At 39.8% G+C, this 19477-nt stretch overlaps 1 long non-coding RNA gene across 1 annotated transcript in view; it reads right to left on the bottom strand.

Annotated features, from left to right (window-relative positions):
* LOC116419721 overlaps positions 1-19477 on the bottom strand; it is a 99463-nt gene that overhangs the window by 69769 nt on the left and 10217 nt on the right. Inside the window, exons 2-4 of the long non-coding RNA XR_004230005.1 lie at positions 7765-7942; positions 6461-6569; positions 3955-4135 (exon numbers count right to left, since the gene is read on the bottom strand). This is a non-coding gene — a long non-coding RNA (uncharacterized LOC116419721). The remainder of the gene's footprint in view (positions 1-3954; positions 4136-6460; positions 6570-7764; positions 7943-19477) is intronic.

The following is a 19477-nucleotide window of genomic DNA, read 5'->3' on the forward strand; positions in this document are numbered from 1 at the left end:
CTGTGACTCCGTTAGGACGGGGCCAGGTCTCTACTGAGACCCGCCTCACCTCTTCCTCTACCTCAGCAACAAGCCTTGTTTGTTTGTTTCCAGAGGAAAGGTGCAGAGCCCTCGGGCCAGCGGGATGCGAGGACATCTAGCCTCTGGCCTCAAACAGTTGGACGATGACAGTATTATTGGGCAGAATTAATTTTTGGAAAGCTAGTGGGCGGGAGTGGAGATAAAGAGGAAAGCAGGAGCATGCTGAGCCCCCAAGAAAAAGCCCAGGCTGCTTGGTGTCTGTGTCACACGCCGTCTCCCCCCAGCCGCCGGAGCTCCTATTAATAATGCACTGGGCCATCCTAGGAGGAGGCGGCGGCGGCGGCGGCGGCGGGGCTGCGGCCAGACAGGCGCAGAGAGCCCGGGCTCTTGCGGCAGCCCTGGCCAAGTGCTCCGCATCGAGCCGGGGCTGGGGCCCCTGCGAGCCGCTGGCTTGAAGGGAACCGTAATTGCTGAGATTCTACATCTTCAAGGCTATTAGATCCTTGTAGCTTCCCCATCATGCTGTGTTTGGAGTAAATAGAGAGTGTTTAGCCCAGCCGAGAGGTCCTTTAATAGAACAGACAGTTTTTTCCTCTCTTCATCTTGCCCGTCCCCACAGCTTTGTTATTTAAAGTCAGGTTAAGGGAAGAAGAAGAAGGGAAAAAAAAATCCGCAGACAGGTTTGGCTGGGAAGCCGGAGGACAGGAAAAGTTAGAGATATTTATTTGACAGGGTCAAGGTTACCGCTTTTCTTTTCTCTTTCCCCAGGTCCCATAGGTGTTAGACTGAGAGACATTTAATCGAGGGAGTAGCGGTTTCATATCTATAACAAAAATCAAATAATGCAAGATGATTTACTCCCCCTAGCAACCGGGGAGCTTACCCTTAGCAACCAGCCTAGCCTCGGGCTGCGGTGTAATCAGCTTGAAAATATTTCAATTATTGTGTTGATTTTAGTGGATTTGAGAAGCGCTGTGTGGAGGGCCCGAGCACATTCTCCCCACGACCTGGAGAGGAAGATATTGATTTAAACAGGTGTCAGAGAGGAAAAGTGGAGTAAATTTAAATGCAATGGGAGAGCGGCGGGCGCATCGAGTGCGGCGCAGGGCGGGGGTGACATTTGGCTCGTTGCCTTGAATGAAAGTGACTCAACTGAACTAGAAATTTCACCTTGAAAATCATCTCCCATCGACACAATCAAGACAGGCCCGCTCGCAGGCCCCTAGGCTCCGCTTCAGGGGGGTGGGGATGGAGAGGGGAGCTTGGGGGAGGATGGATGGGACAGGGACCCCACAGTGGCTAACGGTTTAAAAGGGGGACCTGGGGGAGGGCCATAGAAGGTTTAAAAAGAAAAAGGAAGGGAAAACAAATGAAAAGAAGTGGTTTTGTGCCTCCCTCAGGCTCAGAAGTAAGACCAAGACCCAATCTCCAAATAGATCCTAGTAGCAGGGATGGTTGAGAGTCCAATGATTGCCTGAAATTGACAGCTACCCAGGGAAATGTCCCCAGAATGGAAGATTTCAGGGATGGGCCCACTCTGCCCAGATGGTAGAGATGAGACAGGGCCAGAATGGCTGTCTAACTGGACGGGAAGGGCTATGAGACAAAAAGTCATTGTTTTATCTAGAAGGGATCTGAAAGATTGTCTAGTCTCACCCCATTCCCCACCCCCCTGAAGTTGGAGATAAGGAAAATAAGCCCCGGAGAGATCATAAAATAACAGGATCAATATCTCTAAAGCTGGAAGGACCTTTGAAGGCTATCAGTCCAAACCTTTCATTTTGGAGATGTGGAAACTGAAGCCCAGAGAGGAAAATGGGGCTCACCCCATCTCCTTCCCTCCTGAGCCATTAGCTCCCAGTAGTGTTCATTCAATACCTGAGGTTTCTCAGAAGAGTCTCTTCCTCCCTCTTCTTCAAGAAGAAATTGGAGATGGCTGAATATAGGAACAAGCTCAGCAAGAGTGAGGGTGTTGGGAATGGTACTGAAGAACCAATGAACTGTCAACACTGAAATAATATCATCTGACCAAAGGGAGTTTAGCAAACTTAGATCTGGCTAAAATAAAATGTTTGCTGTTCTTTGTATCTTTTTAGTCCAGTTCTTAAAGCCAGAATTATGACCTAGGAGATCAATTATATGAAGCAAAGCTGAGTCTCTGCAGTTTCTTCAGGGGCAGGTGCCAATAACTTCACCTTCAGGAAATAAAATGTTAGCCTGGCATCCTATGATTTAGTGAATCAGCTCACCACCGTAGTCATCAGTAGCCACAAGTTAGAGAACAGAGTTTGGCTTCATACTAAAACCTGGGATGGGAGTGAGGAGAAGAGTTTCCTTTTCCTCCACCCCTTACCCCAGATATGACTGCCAATTTATTAACCATCAGATCAAATTCTCGTCTTATGCCTACTTTGGGGATGATTTGATCCAAGGAGCCAAAGTTAAGACTGGACTTGCTCCTAATTAGTCTTCCTTCATTATATTATTTTATATTATATTATATTATTTTCCAATCCATGTTCTATACTGCTTTCACATCCTTGTTCCAGAAACTTCAATGATTTCCTGTTGTTCTAGAATAAAATAATAATTCCTCTTTCATTTAAAACCTAGCAAATCCAACTTCAGCCACTGGGCTGATTTCACATTGGTCTCCTCCATATACCTTACTTTGTAGTCAAATAGACCTAGTTACCATCATCCTTACAAAACATTCCATCTCCTAACTCCATACCAAGTCCAGGCTTTTCTCTATATCTGTAATGCCTTCCTTCCTCACTTCCAATTCTTGGAGCCCCTTCAAATTTTCATTCAAGTGTCACCTCTTAAAAAAAGATGTTTCTTATGATTGATTCTGAAAAGTTTGGAAGATATACATGAACTGATGCTGAGGGAAATGAGAATCAAGAGAACATTGTACACAGTAACAAAAAGATTATGTGATGATCAATTGTGATGGACTTGGCTGTTAACAATGGCACCCCATTCAAAGCGATTTCAAAAGACTTGGGATGGAAAATGCTAGGAAAAAAATATGAAAACTAAATATGTATCTCAGCAGAATATTTTCATCTTTTTTTGCTTGTTTTTTTTTTCTTTCTTGTGTTCTTTTTCCCTTTTGGTCTTGTCACCAGCTTGTCACACAACATGACAAAATGGAAATACATTTAAAAGAATTGCACATATTTAATCTATTGATATAGATTGCTTGCTGTCTTGTGGAGGAGGGAAAGAAGAGAAAAAGAAAAAATGGAACTCAAAATTTTACAAAAGCAAATGTTGAAAACTATCTTTACATGGACAACTGGACAAAATAAAAAAAACTATTAAATAAAAAATTTGAAAAGATCTTTCAAGCCTTTCTCTCCAATTACATTTTATATACTTTGTATACCCTCTTATATTTACTTGTCTCTTTGATAATATTGTACTCTCCAACTTGGAAGTATAATGTAAGTTCAATGAGGCCAGGGACTGTCTTGAATGTGTATTTTGTCTTGCATAACACTTAGCCCATCATAGGTACATAATAAATGTTTTGTTGACTGTCTGATGGATTAATTAAAGGTCATTTTCAACTGTGTAGGAGCAAGGTATTTGCTAAGAATAGAGGGGTCCACATCTTCCTTTGCTTATCCTACCAGTCCTTCTATTCAAAAGCCAGCATCATATGGTTCATAGTGCTAAGAGCAGAGGCCAGAAATAAAGCAAAAGCCAAGATTTCCATGCTGTCTCCCTCACTAGAATGTAAGTTCCTTAAGGGACAGTTCTTTGTATTTATGTCCCCAGTGCTTAATGTTTATTGACTGAATTGACTGACCTGTTCTCTGATATGGTTACTGTGGAGTTGACTGTATATACTTGCCATGGATTATGCGGGACAAGGAAGCGGAAGTGAAGTTTGGATTCAGAAGATGATGTTCTTTCACTAACCTATTTTCCAGGGTTCAAGTAGTTGATTCCAGATGTTCTGGCACCCTGATGTTTCTTGCTGTGCCATTCCATAGAGGGTTAGCAGATAACGTGGATTCTTCAGTTCCTGATGAAGTGACAGCTGAAGTACCTTGTTCTGGTGATCTCATTTCAAGGCGAGTGACAGCCAGCCTGAGGTAGACTAAATACAGAGCTCTTAAGGCAATGATAGCTCCTACCTAGATCATGCCCAGTTGATCAAACCCTCAGGCTTGAATCTCTGCTCAGGGCTAATGAGTAATAAAAGTACTAATTTCATTTGTTCAGCTCCCAGAAGGAAGGTGAAGTAAGTTTGTTTGTTTGTTTGTTTGTTTTAATTAAAATAGTGGCAGGCCAGTACCATAGGTGGAGGGGTGATGGAAGGGGAAAGCTATCTGCAAGGCTGTATTAAACTGAGCTCTGTTTGCTATGAAGGCAACTTTGATGAAATTTACCCATCAGAGGAATCCCTATGGTCCCTCTCTGACTGAGAAATATGGAAGGCTCAGTACATGTTTTTCACAGCAGTGAGAAAGCAAGTAAAATCATGAACCCAATATGCCCAGAAAAAGCAACAACTGATAGTAACACTCAACACAGAGATCTTGTTGCTACAGAAAGGTAATCCTAACTCACATTTAAGGAGCACTTTTAATGTTTATAAAGCACTTTGCTCACAACAGCTCTGGGAAATAGGTAATTGAAGGATTGCTATCTTCCTTTTATAGCCTAAACTTCAATGGCATCAAGTGACTTCCTCAGTTTCCTCATTGGGGCTAAACTAAATGGCTTCTTGCAGCCCTAGATTTTGATCTTATGAATAAAACTATCTAAGGTCACACAGCCAGTGTTAGATTCAGGATTAAAACCCCAGTCTCCTGGTTCCCAGTGTTCTTTCTTTTACATGATAGTATCCCTCTTTCAGCAAATAGCTTTAGAGTGGATGTCAAAAAAAAACCCTGGCTCTATAAGTACCTGTGTGATCTTGTACAAATCAATTCATCTCCCTGGGCCTCAGTTTCCCCATATATAAAATGAGAGAATTAGACCAGAAGATCCCTAATGTCTTTTTCTGCTAACTGATAATGGGCAAGAGAGTGACAAGTATGTATGTGACTGAGATAGTCCTCCAGCAGGATGAAAGAAGGGGAAAGAAAGGAGGGAAAGAGAGAAACGCCTAATTAGCAATAAAAGAGACACTGATTTGAAGTTTAAAAGGACCTCAGAGGTTGAAGAGTTCAATTCCCTAATTCTGTAAAAATGAAATCACTGAGCCACTGAGAACAAGTTAAATGATTCAACCAAGTTTACTCAGCTAGGAAGGAAGGGAACAAGCATTTTTTTAAGCATCTAATGTATGTCAGGCATTATACTAAATATTTTATATGTATTATCCCATTTGGCACTCATAACAACACTGGGAAATAGGTGCTGTTATGATCCTCATTTAATAGTTGAGCAACTGAGGCAAATAGAGGTTCAGTATTTTACTTAGGGTTACACAGTTAGGAAGTCAAGTTTGAATGCTGGTCTTCCTGAATCCAGTCCCAGAGATCTATCCACCAAACCACCCAGCTGCCTCTAACAGTCAAAATTCAAACCCATATTCTCAGACCCCAAATCTAGCACTCCGATTATACCTTGAAGCTTCTTGCCCTTAGGTCCCTCCCACTCCTAAATCCTGTGATCCTATAAAATTACCACAAAGGTTAGCATTCTGTTTCTTGTCATCATTCCTTTGGGTTAAGGCATTGTATCTCCAGCATAACCCTTTTATTTGGAATATATATTACCTACAATGGCTTTTGCTTTAAGCCAAAACTACACCCCCACCTTAGGTAACATTTTTATTTCTCAACTCCCTAAAGCATTTACATTGCATATCATAATTATCATATCACATATTAAAATTATTTGTGGATGAGTTTTACTCCATGCTAGATAGTGAAGTCTCCGAAGGTGGGGACTGTCTCTTATCTAAACTTTGCTTCCATCCCCTTTCCACTTGATGAAATGCTCTCCAAACACAACAGATGCTTAATAAGTGCTTGTTAAGTGAATTAATGAATGGGCAAATCACTTCCACTCTCTAAACTTGAATTTTTTCATTTGTAAAATATAGTTAGATTTCAGGGATTCATAATCTTTTTTGTGTCCTGGATCCTTTTGGCAGTCTGGTAAAGCATAGAAACTCCTTTTGAGGATAAGGTTTTCAAATGCACAAAATAAAATACTTAGCATTATAAAGAAAACCAATTATATTGAAAAACAGCTCTCACAATAATAAGTTCCCAAGACCAGTTAAAAGCCTCTGGCCAAGATGATCTCTAAGGTACGTCCTTAGCTCTAAATCCTATGATGCTTTTGAATGAATGAATCAAGAGGGAGATGTTGAGGACCTTTTTTTCAAAATGACCTCCTCCACTAACTCAGTTCACATTGCTTGGTTCATTCCAAACAAGGTAGCAATGGTGCTCAAAGCATTTACCTGTCCCAGGTTGACCAACTTCCAGTACCACAAATAGTCAAGCTCTTGTGCTAAGGAGGGTATGTCAATTCACTGACTCAGAGATACAGGAACCAGTCACATCTTCTTCCTATTGAGTAAGTCAAGGGAAAGAAGAAAGGAAATGGGTCAGTATGGAAGTTATTTGGGTTGGAAGCAAGGGAATTCAGCCATAAGTGCCAACCCTTGTAAGTGACTTATAAAATGCTTAAGTAAAAAAATGAAATAAAAGTAGTTTTTTGGTCTTGTTTTGTTTTTTAAAGCTTGCTAAAATGACCTTTTCCACAAATCTCTCAAGTGATTGTGGCAGGAAGGAAGAGCTATTGGGGAATCTTAAAACAGGAATTCAAATATTCCCTGGACTGCAGCAAACTGGACCCAAGTGCCAAGTATAGATAAACAACTGAGTACTTCATTTATTTTATGAAAATATTACCAACTTATCTTAAATGTGGTCATTCATAAAACAACTCCCTGCACCTCATAGTTCCTCTATAGCCAGGCCTCCAAGACATAACCTTCCATTAACATTTCATAGAATTTTTGCTGTTGTTCAGGCATTTCAGTGTGCCTTACTTTTTGTGACCCCATTTGGGTTTTTTTTTTTGGCAAAGATTCTGGAGCAGTTTAGCCATTTCCTTCTCCAGTTCATTTTACAGATAAGGAACTGAGGCAAACTGGGTTGAATGAATTGGCCACGATTACAGAGGACTCAGAAAGATGTCTTCCTGACTTCAGGCTACTGCCACCTAGCCACTCTTTTCGCTGTTTATCCAGTAGAAATGTTCTCAACCACCCAAAGTAAGATCTTTTGAGTCTTAGACCCTTCCAAAAGAAAGTCAAACTGCTTGCCTACCTTATAGAATCATGTAATGAGAGCAAGAACAATAAACTAAGAATTGGAAAATTTAAATCTTAATCTTGGCTCTGTCACTAAGTTTTTATGACCCTGGATAAGACAGATATCAGTTTGTTCATCAGTAAAATGGAGATGATAAGAGTACTTCCCAATAGGTTCATATGGAAAGCACTTTGTAAACCTTCAAGCTCTGTAGGAGAGTTTTGTGATGTTGTCAATGAAAAGCCAGATGGACTGAGCTAAAAACCTAAGTTCTATCTCTCTCATTAATCTGCTGTGTGATACTGAGCAAGTAATTATCTTTGTTCTTTTCTTCAATTTGGGGACAATATAATGGCAGTATCTCTCATCTTGGTCTTCTTATTCTCCATTCCCTGCTCCCTCCGTCAACTCCTCACCATCAATCCCGAACTATGTTTATACCAACCTTCTGCTGTGAATCTTCTTTTATGGGTCCCTCATATTCACTTCTTCAAAAAGTTGGCACTTCTTGACCCACAGACAGGACTCTTCAGGGTACCTATTCTCCCTCCCCAGTGTGGGGAAAGATGGTGTCCTTCCCCAAGCATTTAATTCTGATTGACTATGATGTTGTCCACTCAAAACTAAGAGAAAACACACTAAATAAAGTTAGATCTACAATGTAGGTATTGGTTTTATTTGCTTATACATGTTGGTAACATAGGTTTTGTTTTCTTCATTTCTCAATAAGGAGGAGAATGGTGTGAGAGAAAATAATGCAGACCATCATGAAAATAAAATAAAATTGAACTTAAAAAAAGAAAGAAAGATAATTAGACCTAATTATTGCAGGGTAGGACAAACTCTCCATTATTCAATTTAACAGAAGTTTATTAAATCCCTACTATGTGCCAGCATTATGCCAGGTCATGAGAATTCAAAGAAAAATGCAAAAAAAAAAAAAAAAAAAAAAAAAACCTTCCCTCAAGAATCCATGATGCCACTAGATACAACTCCTATGGGATCAGATTACTGAGCCTCTCTGCCTTTCTCTGAAAATGTCAAAAAGTTGTGTGGGTATAGTTGATAAGGTGTTAGAACTGAAGTGAGAAAAACAAAATCAAATCTCATACTAGCTGGGTGATCCTAGACAAGTCATTAAAATTTGCTTTGCCTCAGTTTTCTAATCTTTGAAATAAGTAAGTTGGATTCAATAGCCTCTTAAGTTTCTTCTGATTCTAAATCTATACCCCACCAACCTCTAGAGAGGTTCATGACCATTCATGATCATTTAAAGGTGCATAAATCTGGACTAGCTTCTGTGTTGTATTAAGCTCTCTAGTAAATGATGGAACAGGGTTGCATCAGAATCCTTTTGATTGACCTTTTCTTTTTTTCAAGGGTTCTACTAGTGTCTGGGGAAAGAGAGGACTCTTGGACCATTTTTTCCCCTTATAACCACTGATATCCTAATATTTGGGAATTTCATCAAATCCATTGCTACCTTTTGTCCAAACTGACAATTCAGAAATAAAGATATTCTAACTCTTGGCTTGCCTCATTTCACAAATTTCTATCAAAATCACAGATTTATCTTCTGGTTTCAGAATCTCTAAGTGGTCTTGAATAGTTACATACTTTATTTGCTCCTCAGTAATCCACAAGTCTATAAGCATTTCCTGAATATTTAGTATGTGTTCAACATTGTACATGAGCTAATCTTTTTCCTGTCCAGTTGAAAATACTGAAGAAAATGTCATAAGTCTTCTGCATTAGCTCCAGACACCTTGTCTCCTTGTCTCACTTGTCATCATTACTTTCACTTTGGCCTTGCTCCTTCTAAATGAGACTTCCTAGCCAGGAGTTCCTTTATATTTATAGGGCAGGCTCCTTGCCCACAAAACCCTCAAAGTAACTAGTTTCCAAACTCTCTCATCCTGTTTACCCATGTTGGGCTATTTTTCCTCACTGTTCTACATCCTCAAAACCTCTTTTCAAGAAATATTTTTTCTCCATTTCCTACTACTTGAAATACTACTATGTTCTATAGGACTCCTAGAACTGATTGTTCTTTTAAGTTAGCCAACTAGAAAACTCATGCTTCTCTTGCTAGCTCTGCTCTCCATATCCAAGGGTACTAGAAGCCCTACTCAACCAGACTTGCATAGTTGCTTGGCACCCAAAACTAGGTGATCTTTCCATTATGGACAATTGGAATTAGCATGGCAGGATTTTGAATTTTCACAGATGGGATGGAGATATTTGATTTAGCCAAGATTCTGGTTTGAGCAATTTTCACCATCCAAAGTAGTTTTGACCAGGAATTGATACTTGCTTTGAAACCAGGAGTCAACCCTAAAATTTAGGAAGGAGAAACGTTCTTCAATTTTCAAGTCAATTAGTTGACAAAGTATGTGGTGGAGGGGGGCAGAGAACATAGCAAATTACCAAAGACCATTGTGCTCAGTTTCAGACTGAGACACAAATTTGAGTCTCTAATAATCTACAAAAAGTATTATCTGGAAAGGCTCAAAAAAGAAGTTAGGCACATCTAGCCAGGGATATTCTGAGCTATTTATGGAAAACCTGTTGACTTGTGGCCATTCTCCCATCTTATTTATCCCTTTTCCCTCTTCTTTTATAAGCAGAAAGAAAATCCCAAACAGGATGGGAAAGAGGTAGTTCTGTAGGAAAACAACAACAACAACAACAACAACAACAATGTAACAAGGAATTATAGTGGATTACAAACTCTTATCAATATACAGTATCATGTAACTAACAAAAATCAGTAACTAACTATCTTACATGAATTTAGGGTCCATTCACTGAATCATCAGGAAGAAAGTAATTCTACCACATTTTTCTCTGCTTAGACAACCTATGGAAAACTAGGCATCATGGATTAAATCCAGGGTACCATGGTGCTCTGGTAAGTGCAATTTGACAAGCCCTTGATCAGACTAGCAAATTTGCTTGTCTTCTCCACATAACTTGATCTGTATCATGCAGGATATTATAAGATTCACAGAAGTTTCTTTATATTTTTTATCTTTATTCCTTAGTCCTTCATCTGAGACTTTTACAAAGTCTGTGGCTTTCCTTTGAATCATCTGTCATTACCCAGATTGTGCGTTTGATAATGTAGAATATACACATCTTTCTCCCTTCCTACCCGCCCTGCCTCTCCCTTATTGAAAGCTTTATCTCCATATACAGCAAAGCACTCAGGGAAGTTAGGTGGTGCCATAGTGCTCAGAGGACCAGCCCTGAAGTCAGGGAGATTCATCTTCCTAAGTCCAAATCTGGCCTCAAATATTTCCTAATTGTATGACCATGGACAAGTCATATAAGTCTATAAGCCTCAGTTTCCTTGTCTGTAAAGTAAGCTGGAGAAGGAAATGGTAACCACTTTCAGTATCTTTGCCAAGAAAACCCTAAATGGAGTCATGAAAAGTCAGGTGCAATTAACTGAAAATGACTGAACAACAAAAAGATATAGAGAATTCTCAAATCTGAAATTCTTCAAGTCTCTTGTGTAATGGCCTAAATAAATAAATAAAATTGAACTCCAAGGAAAGGTAAGGTAGAATAACAAAGAACTGAACTAAAGGCGGGGATGGAGGGGGACAACTAAATGGTGCAGTGATAGAGCATTGGCTTTGGACTCAGTTGGACCTGAGTGCAAATCCAGCCTCAGACACTTAACATCTCCTAGTTGTATGACCCTAGGCTAGTCACTTAACCCCAATTGCCTGGCCAAAACAAACAAACAAAAAACCAAAAGAACAAAGAAATTGAACTGGAACCCAGAAGACTGAGTTTTAGTTTTAGTTCTACTACTATCTAGCTGTGTGAATAGAGGCAAGTCACTTAAGTGCTATATGATGAGTTTTAGTTATATCACCCCAAGAATGATCTTCCATATCTGAAAAATTTCAAGATAGGGAAGCTCAAGTCGAGCTCATTTCTTTACACTACTCTAACCAATCCAAAACCACTTCTAGATTTGACATTTTAAAAATTCTATTAGATGCATCTATAGAGCAAGCTCTAGATATCACAGGGTTCTCTGTGTGTATCTTTCTGTCCATGTCTCTGCCTGTTTCTGTCTCTGTCTCTGTTTCTAGTTTATATACATACATACATACATACACACAGAGAGCATAAGCAAGACTTACCCTCTCCTTTACTGAATTTTGGCTCCAAATTTACCATAAAACTAAATACCATCTCCAGGTTTTCCAACCCCTTTAGAATAGCAATATGCTACTTAAATGTGTATTTTTATTACTTTCTCTATTATAAGTAAAAATATTGTAATGTGATCTGATAATTCGCCAGCTGTCTGAGCCTAGAACGGGCTTTACCATTATGGAGTTGAACAAGCGAGGGGAGCGGGTGTGTGTATAATGCTTACTATCTGGGGAAGTACATTTCGATTTCTGCTTAGGTTGGTACCACATATGCTAGGCCACATGTTCCTAGTCTGGTAGACATATAATTGTGCACATTTATCTTATTGTAGTTTAAAGTGCAAACATTATAAAATAACACCAGTGTCTACTGTGGTTTATGGAGGAACGGGGGAGGTTAGTGGGAGCACAGATAAAAACAGATGATGAAAACTTTCCTGAAAACACTGGAGGAAATACTGGCCCCAGCAAATGCTTTGGGATGCAAAGGAAAATGAAACCTCTGGAAGCTTCACAATTTGCCAAAAGGAAAAGACAAAGGCAATAGATCACAAGGCTAATGTGCAAGTATTTACTGCCCCCCCAATAGTTGATGAAATTCTATCTTAATCCATCCTGGAATAAGGCCAAAAATGTTCATCAGAATTAGCGTCATCACAATGAGACCTAATGACATTAATAAAGATTATGGCCAATGGGTGAGTTATTCAAAAGCAAAACTCAGTTGAAAGTTATTTCCAAACCACTTCATCTTTCCTTCACTAACTGTCCATAATATTGGCTAGATTAACACTGGACCAGAAGAGATTATTGATAAAGCTAACAATATTGCATGCTCTGAACAGTATAAGTAAGCCAAGGCTGGAATATCACACATGTTAATTATGGCAAAGTAGTTGATTTGGTGTGTTTTTGGTTCTTGGGATGGAGGGAATCATGAGAAAGGAGGGGCAAGAAAAGGAGAGCAGAGGAGTGGAGGAGAGAAGAGGAAGAGAGAAAAGAGGAAAAATGAGGAGCGGAGAGGGAAGAGAGAGAGAGAGAGAGAGAGAGAGAGAGAGAGAGAGAGAGAGAGAGAGAGAGAGAGAAAGTAAAAGAGAATCACAGATTACTTTGATGTTCATAGACTGATGTTCAGTCTATGAAACTTCTCAAATTATAAAGGAGAATCACTTTTGAGCTCTTAAGTGGCTCCGAATAAACTGACTGTCCAGAAATACAATGAAAAAACGACACCAGATCTCAGTAACAAGGGAAGAAAAATTGTCAGTGGTGAGATGAATATTAAAAGCCCTATCCGTGAAAAATGCCCTGGAAATATGCTTTAAAAGAGAAGGATGAAGGAGGGTGATTACACTGGGTGATTATGTAAGGAAAGCTCAATGTGTTTAGGGCCAGTGCTAGGCCAACTATGCAGATTTCTCTTTCCGTCTTGTTCGTGGGGGAGATTTCATGAAAGCAGTTTGTGCTCAGGCAGGAATGAAAAGAAAATGATATTGAGGAGGAATAATGCATGGATCACGAGCAAGGCAGCAAGGTGCAGCTCTGAAAGCATCTCAATAGCCAGGCAGAAGAATTGCGATGGCGGAGGGAAAGGGGGCAGGTAAAAGGCCTAAAGGGAACTCAGAGGAATCCCCATTTCTAGACCCAACCTACCCATACCATATAAAAATTATTTTTGTATAAGTATATTGTTCTAATCAAGATGTCACATAGTGACATCATTAACCAGTTTGAGAAAGGGGAGGCCACAGATTAATCACAGAATACGAAATTTCAAAACTCCAGGAGATCTTAAAGATAATTTAATTCAATGCTCTTATTTTATAGATGAGGAAACTCTCCCAAGATTCTGCCTCCAGTTAGTGGTAAAGTTAAGATTCAAACTCAGGCCTCCTGATACCTATCCTCCTATGCTGTGCTTCAGTGGACCTGGATAATGACCACTTGTTCCATTTCTGTCCATCTATATTTCTAAAAACAAGTTATACTAACCAATCCACATTTCCTGAGGATCCCATATTTGTTCATGTGGAGACTATGCAGATATCACATCTGTGCCAGAACGTTGTGGAGTAAACACAGAAGAGAATTACATAATTCTTGCCTTTCTAGAATTTATGCCCTACCCGAGGAAGGTAGTCAATCTTCAAAATACAATGCTATCATGCAAAATGGCACATAACTACTTAGAAGATACTTAGAATATCAGAGTTTCCTTCTACAGTTGTTTGAATAGTTGTCTCTTTTAGGATTGTACTAAATAGAATCATATTTAGGTAATTATTTTGGTTTCTACCCCTGAAGGCCTGAATATAAAAGTAGTGATAAGTTTCATGACCTAAAGCCAAAATGGTGTCCATCTCACTATGGTGTGAGACAGGATCACTCAGTAACAAGGCCAAGAATGATGAGCCACATGAAAAATCACCCACTTTTCTGGCCAAAAAAAAAAAAAGAAAAGAAAAGAAAGGAATTAACTCTGATGATCCCACAACTTTGTGGACTTGCTCAGGCTGAGGAGATAAAGCTATGTGTCCTACTAAAAAACCACAACATTCTAATGATACTTTACCAGGGGTTTCTAACTTTCAATTACATTTTATTAACTACAACCTCCTATCTTATGCTTCTGGCATTATTTAGCTACAGCCTCTCCCCAACCTGCTCTTATAACCCCATAATAGAAAGCTCTTAGCCTAGGGTACCACAACATACAACTGCTGGGCAGCAACGGGTGGGTAATTAGATTTTGGTCAAGAATCAAAGTTGCCAGGGTCATACACTGAATTCTGGGCAATCACTGGTTGTCCTGACTTTTGACGCATCAGTGAACTTCAATGACTGGAAGAGAAAGTGAGGCTGATGACTTTGCATAACTCTATATCACTTAAATCCAATTCATGATCAAGTCAAAATATTACCTGTGATGTCACTGGTCCTTTTTGAACATGAAGAAACAACAATTATTATGGGATATCACAGGAAGCCTCCTAAAATAAATACTATGGTTCACTTTGGTGAAGAGTTAGAAAGAAAAAAGAAAACAAAGCTGAATTCTGATATCTAGAGGTAGATAAGCTCTCCCCAAACCCTTATCACCCTATTATTCAGAAACCTAATCTCCAGTAGCCTCCCTTTTCTTGCATCTACCTAGAATTTCTGAGAGCCTCCAGCTGGGTTAGACCATGGGGAAGGGAATGAGATAGGGGGTAATGAGCAGTGGCTTTTCTGGGAGGCAGGAGATAGGAGAAGAGAAGGAAATAGCCCATGCGGTGAGCCTCATTGGTGCCAAAAAATGAAAGGAAACCGTAAAATCCCTGTTTTCTGAATATAAAAAGGTTGTGAAAATAGGACTCCAAGGGCCCTGCAAATGATTATGTTAATTAGAAAGAGGGCTATTCAATAGCACTGAAGTGATGCTCAGGAATCTTGAACCACAGATTTTAGTGTGATTACAGATCATATTAAAATTCTATTAGCTGTCACTTAATATCCAAAGACAAAGAAATGAAAAGAGGCCCAAGAAGCCCCCTAAACCCAAATACCTAATTTTTTTCAAGCCATGAGATTTTTTTTAAAACAAATGTAAGCCTTTCAGAAGACTGTAAGCTCCTTGAGGGCAGGAATAGTATTATTCTCCATTAGTTTATGTCTAATGTGTCTAGTACACAGTAGGAGCTTGATAAACAGCCAGTTAAGTTGAAGAAGCCTTGATAAAAATCCTACCAAGAAAAACAAAACAACAAAAGTCTACTTAGCCAATGATCATTCACCCCAGCCTCTCAGACCAAGTCCAGAGTCAGGGTTGAGGCTATATTGAAGTCTCAGCTTCAGAAACTGGACTTGTGAAATTGCTGGTTACTTTGTTTGTTTGGGTTTTTTTTTTCCTGTTCTTTCCCAGTTGATGTAATTAAGAATAAACTTTGTAGCAATATCTCTCTTTTGGTAAGGGTTTTTTTTTTTGTTTTGTTTTGTTTTGTTTTGTTTTGGTCTGCCTTCCAAATTATAAATTGTTAATGAGCACCTGTTACAATGTTAATGAAAGTAAGATCTGTATGTAAATAAAGAAAATTTAATAACTTAACAAGGTGGATTAAAATTCCCAACCTACTCAGTGGCTAATCTAAGGCCAAACACCAAATAGTTGCTATCTAAGCAGGAAGAAGTGGCTAATGTATTCACCTCAGCACACTTTTCACAATATAATTAATATTTTAAAAATTTATAAAACTGAAATCAGAGGTCTTGATTGTAACAAACAAAATATCCATCTTTAATCTGCTACCCTGAGGCCAATGGTGCCAGTCCCACCTCCTCCCCCCACCTCCATTCCTCCTTTTATACTCTGAAAATATAAACCATTTTGCACCACTAACAGCTTGATTGTGTTTAACTTCTTTTCTTCCGGTCCTGATCATCTTCCTTCTTCTGAAGTTGAAAATGGCACACAGGCTGTCTGTCCTCTGGCAATCAGCCGCACATGGGAAATAAAGGGAGTGTATAAGCCATCTTCTTCACCACCAAAAAAGAAAGACCTTTAAACAATGGTACTAGAACTTCTCTGGGGACCAAGTAACAATTCAGACTTCAGGAATAATAGCCTGGAGTCCTCATTCTAAAAAGTTTAGGTTTTGATTTTTGTTTTTAAATAACAAACCTTTGCCAGGTTGTTGTTTTATGTGTACAAATTTATGATCATCCAGACTCAGATCAGTATTGGGGATAATGACACTTGGCCATCTGTATAATGATTTTTTTTCCATTTGGGCCTCTGTTCCTAGACCTATCATCAACCACTTTTCTCCTTCCCAATATCTGGGGAGTTTTGCCAATCACCTCCTCCCAAACATTCTCAAAAGGGCTCTCCAGTGAAAAAGGATGCATAGATTTAACTATTGTCTATATATTCCTCATACCCATTAGGGTAAACACTTTTTTAAAGCAAGCAGCAGAAGAGGGCTTTGTAGAACTTTGCCTGGTGGGCTCAGATTTTAAACTGGAACTGTCAAGTGGAAGGAAATACTATAAATGATCCTCTGTTATAGAGTGAGACAAACTTTAGAGAGTAGGCAAGGTAGGCAAAACCTCAGGGCCAGAGTTGCTGCTCTTCTTAACCCTCCCCTTCTCCTATCTATGCTCACTAACTTCCTCTCAAAGTGCAGAGAGAGAGAGAGAGAGAGAGAGAGAGAGAGAGAGAGAGAGAGAGAGAGAGAGAGAGAGAGAGAGAGAGAGAGAGAGAAGAGAGAGAGAGAGAGAGAGAGAGAGAAAGAAGAAGAAGAAGAAGAAGAAGAAGAAGAAGAAGAAGAAGAAGAAGGAGAAGAAGGAGAAGAAGGAGAAGAAGGAGAAGAAGGAGAAGAAGAAGAAGAAGAAGAAGAAGAAGAAGAAGAAGAAGAAGAAGAAGAAGAAGAAGAAGAAGAAGAAGAAGAAGAAGAAGAAGAAGAAGAAGGAAGAGGAGGAGGAGGAGGAAGAGGAGGAGGAGGAGGAGGAGGAGGAGGAGGAGGAGGAGGAGGAGGAGGAGGAAAGGAAGGGAGGGAAGAAGGGAAGGAAGGAAGCAAGGAAGGAAGGAAGAAAGGAAGGGAAAGAGGGAGAGAAGGAGGGAGGGAGGAAAGAAGGACTGAGTTCTCCCACAAGTGACAAAAGTGACAGGATCTTTTATGTAGAACTGAAAGAGTCCTAGGAGGTCATTAAGTTCAACCTCTGCATTTTATAAATGTAGGGTAGGAAATCAAATGACTTGTCCGAAGTCTCTCAGCTAGTAAGTGATGAAGGTAAAATTTAAGCCCTGATCCTCTTAGCTCTTTCAGGGAGTCACAACTGGACTTTCTGGTGTGTCTGAGTTTACTTTCCCAAAGTGGAATTTCTACTTCAAAAAAAGTCCACTCACCTCTACGTTAAGATAAACTAAGGCTAAAACCCAGACCACATCCAGCCCATCCCCTGGCATTTTGTATAGGGTGGGGGAAAGGGTCTGTGGATAGGATCTTCCTAGCTGGGGATGTCTGTGTTAACCTCTGGCAGTTGTAGCTGTATTATGGTTTCTGTCTTGAAAGGTCAGAAACATGGGCAGCTTATCAGAGAAGAAAGTGGGTTATCATAAAATAACCATTGTATAGACTTTTCAATTTTGTGGCAGTTTAGTAAAATGACTCCTCTCCTGGCAGCTTTTCTCAAACTGTCCTGGGCAGTAATATCTCTAGAGCTGCAGGGAAGTTGTGGTTTTGGAAGTGCTTCTCAGGAAGGGAAAATAAAGCTGCTTTAGAAAGACTTTGCTGGGTATCTTGAAGAGAGCCCAACATTTAAGTTGGCATGAGGTAAGGGGATAGCTGGGGTACAACTCGGCACCCATCCTCCCTTTCTTTCTGTCATTAAGAGTAAGGTATTCCCCCCCCCTTTCTTTTTTAGGTGTAATGCTAGACCTAAATAAATAAATGTTTATAAAAAGGAATGAAAAGCTACAGCTCCAAACAACAACTCCATAACCTGTGACTGATTTTTTCATTCATGTATTTCCCTGGGACTGTCCCTTGGCACAGGATCTATTTGTCTATCTCGGCCTGGAAATGTTTTGTATATAAACAAAAAAACATGCCGTCCATCCATTAAAAATCTCCAGTCAATTTAATACATCACAGTGTAACCATTTAGCCCAGTCATTTTTCATTGTTTGACCTCACTTTTAATTAGAGACTGAATTATTAATGCCATCTGATAGGAGACAAACTACTTTAGAGGGTGCCTATTCTCTAGGCCAGCTCCCAGGAACTACACATTCAGGTTTTGTACATTTCAAATAAAACATAAGTGGCCAGGGGAAAAACAATTTACATTTACAGCTCCTACAAACCCAACATCCATCAAGAGTTGGGTTGGAAAATCTCTTGCCGTTTCAGCATCTGACTTTGGAAACTCAGCAAGAAAAGAAGAAGGGAGGGAGGGAGGGGGAAAATCACCTCTTGGTGCCAACTGGAACCTAAGCCTAGATTTTTCTAACCAAAGAAAGTCAGCCCTCAGGAACCCCTGTTTAGAGATTGTTGAGGAAAACAAAAGGTTCTCCTTGAGTTATTTTGAAGTTTGGGGAAAGGACCTTGCTGAGCTCCCCAATGGGGAGCTCAGGGCTCCTTACAGGAATCTAGAAGACCTTTAAGGAAAAGTGAATGGTATTCATTTATTTTTGTATCTCCAAAATGAATTTTATATGGTAGGCCCTTTAAAGTTTGATGTATGGATGAGTGACTGACTGCCTGATCTACCTTTCAGTTATCTGTCTTAAAGATGAGTTTGATCCAAAAGCATCACTTTGGAGCCTTCCATCAACTCTTCATCAATAGGTTTAATAGGTAGCATTTAAAAAGGCAGCCTATCATAGTGGATGAGGCACTGGATTTGGAATCAGGAAAAAGTGAGTTCAGATTCTGCATTTAGACAAGTCAATTACCCTCTCTGGGTCTTCATTTCTTCATTTGTAAAATGAGGGAGTTGGAATGGATATCCTCCACTAATGTGGACTTGAGTCCTATGATAGCCATGGATATGGAGCCAGAATGTACCTCGAAGGATCATAGACTGGCAGGATTTGGAGTTTAAAGGTTAAGTTCAGTTTATCCCTTCTACACAAAAGGAAATTGAGGCAGAAATGGGAAGTGACTCCTCCACACAGGGAGTGAGCTGCAAAGTTGGATTTAAATCCAAATTGCATCAGATGCTGGGAGGAGGAGAAGAGGAAACAGACTAGCTTCTTTTCATGAGCTCTGAAAGCATCCATTAGTTTGAGGCAGAGTTATTCTGTGCCTTTAGCTAAACTGCTCTACCTCCTAATTTTTCCATTCTTCCAAAGGCACAAATGGGCCCTGTCTAGACCAGCTCCAACCTACTTTGTCTGTGACCACATAAAACATAAGTGGCCTCTAAAGGCTTCTTACTTCTCCATTTGAGGGAAGGCACAAACCATGCATCCCAATCCTTTCCCACTCACCCCTTTCCCCC

The sequence above is a fragment of the Sarcophilus harrisii genome, chromosome 1 (assembly GCF_902635505.1).
Source record: "Sarcophilus harrisii chromosome 1, mSarHar1.11, whole genome shotgun sequence".
NCBI lineage: Eukaryota > Metazoa > Chordata > Mammalia > Dasyuromorphia > Dasyuridae > Sarcophilus > Sarcophilus harrisii.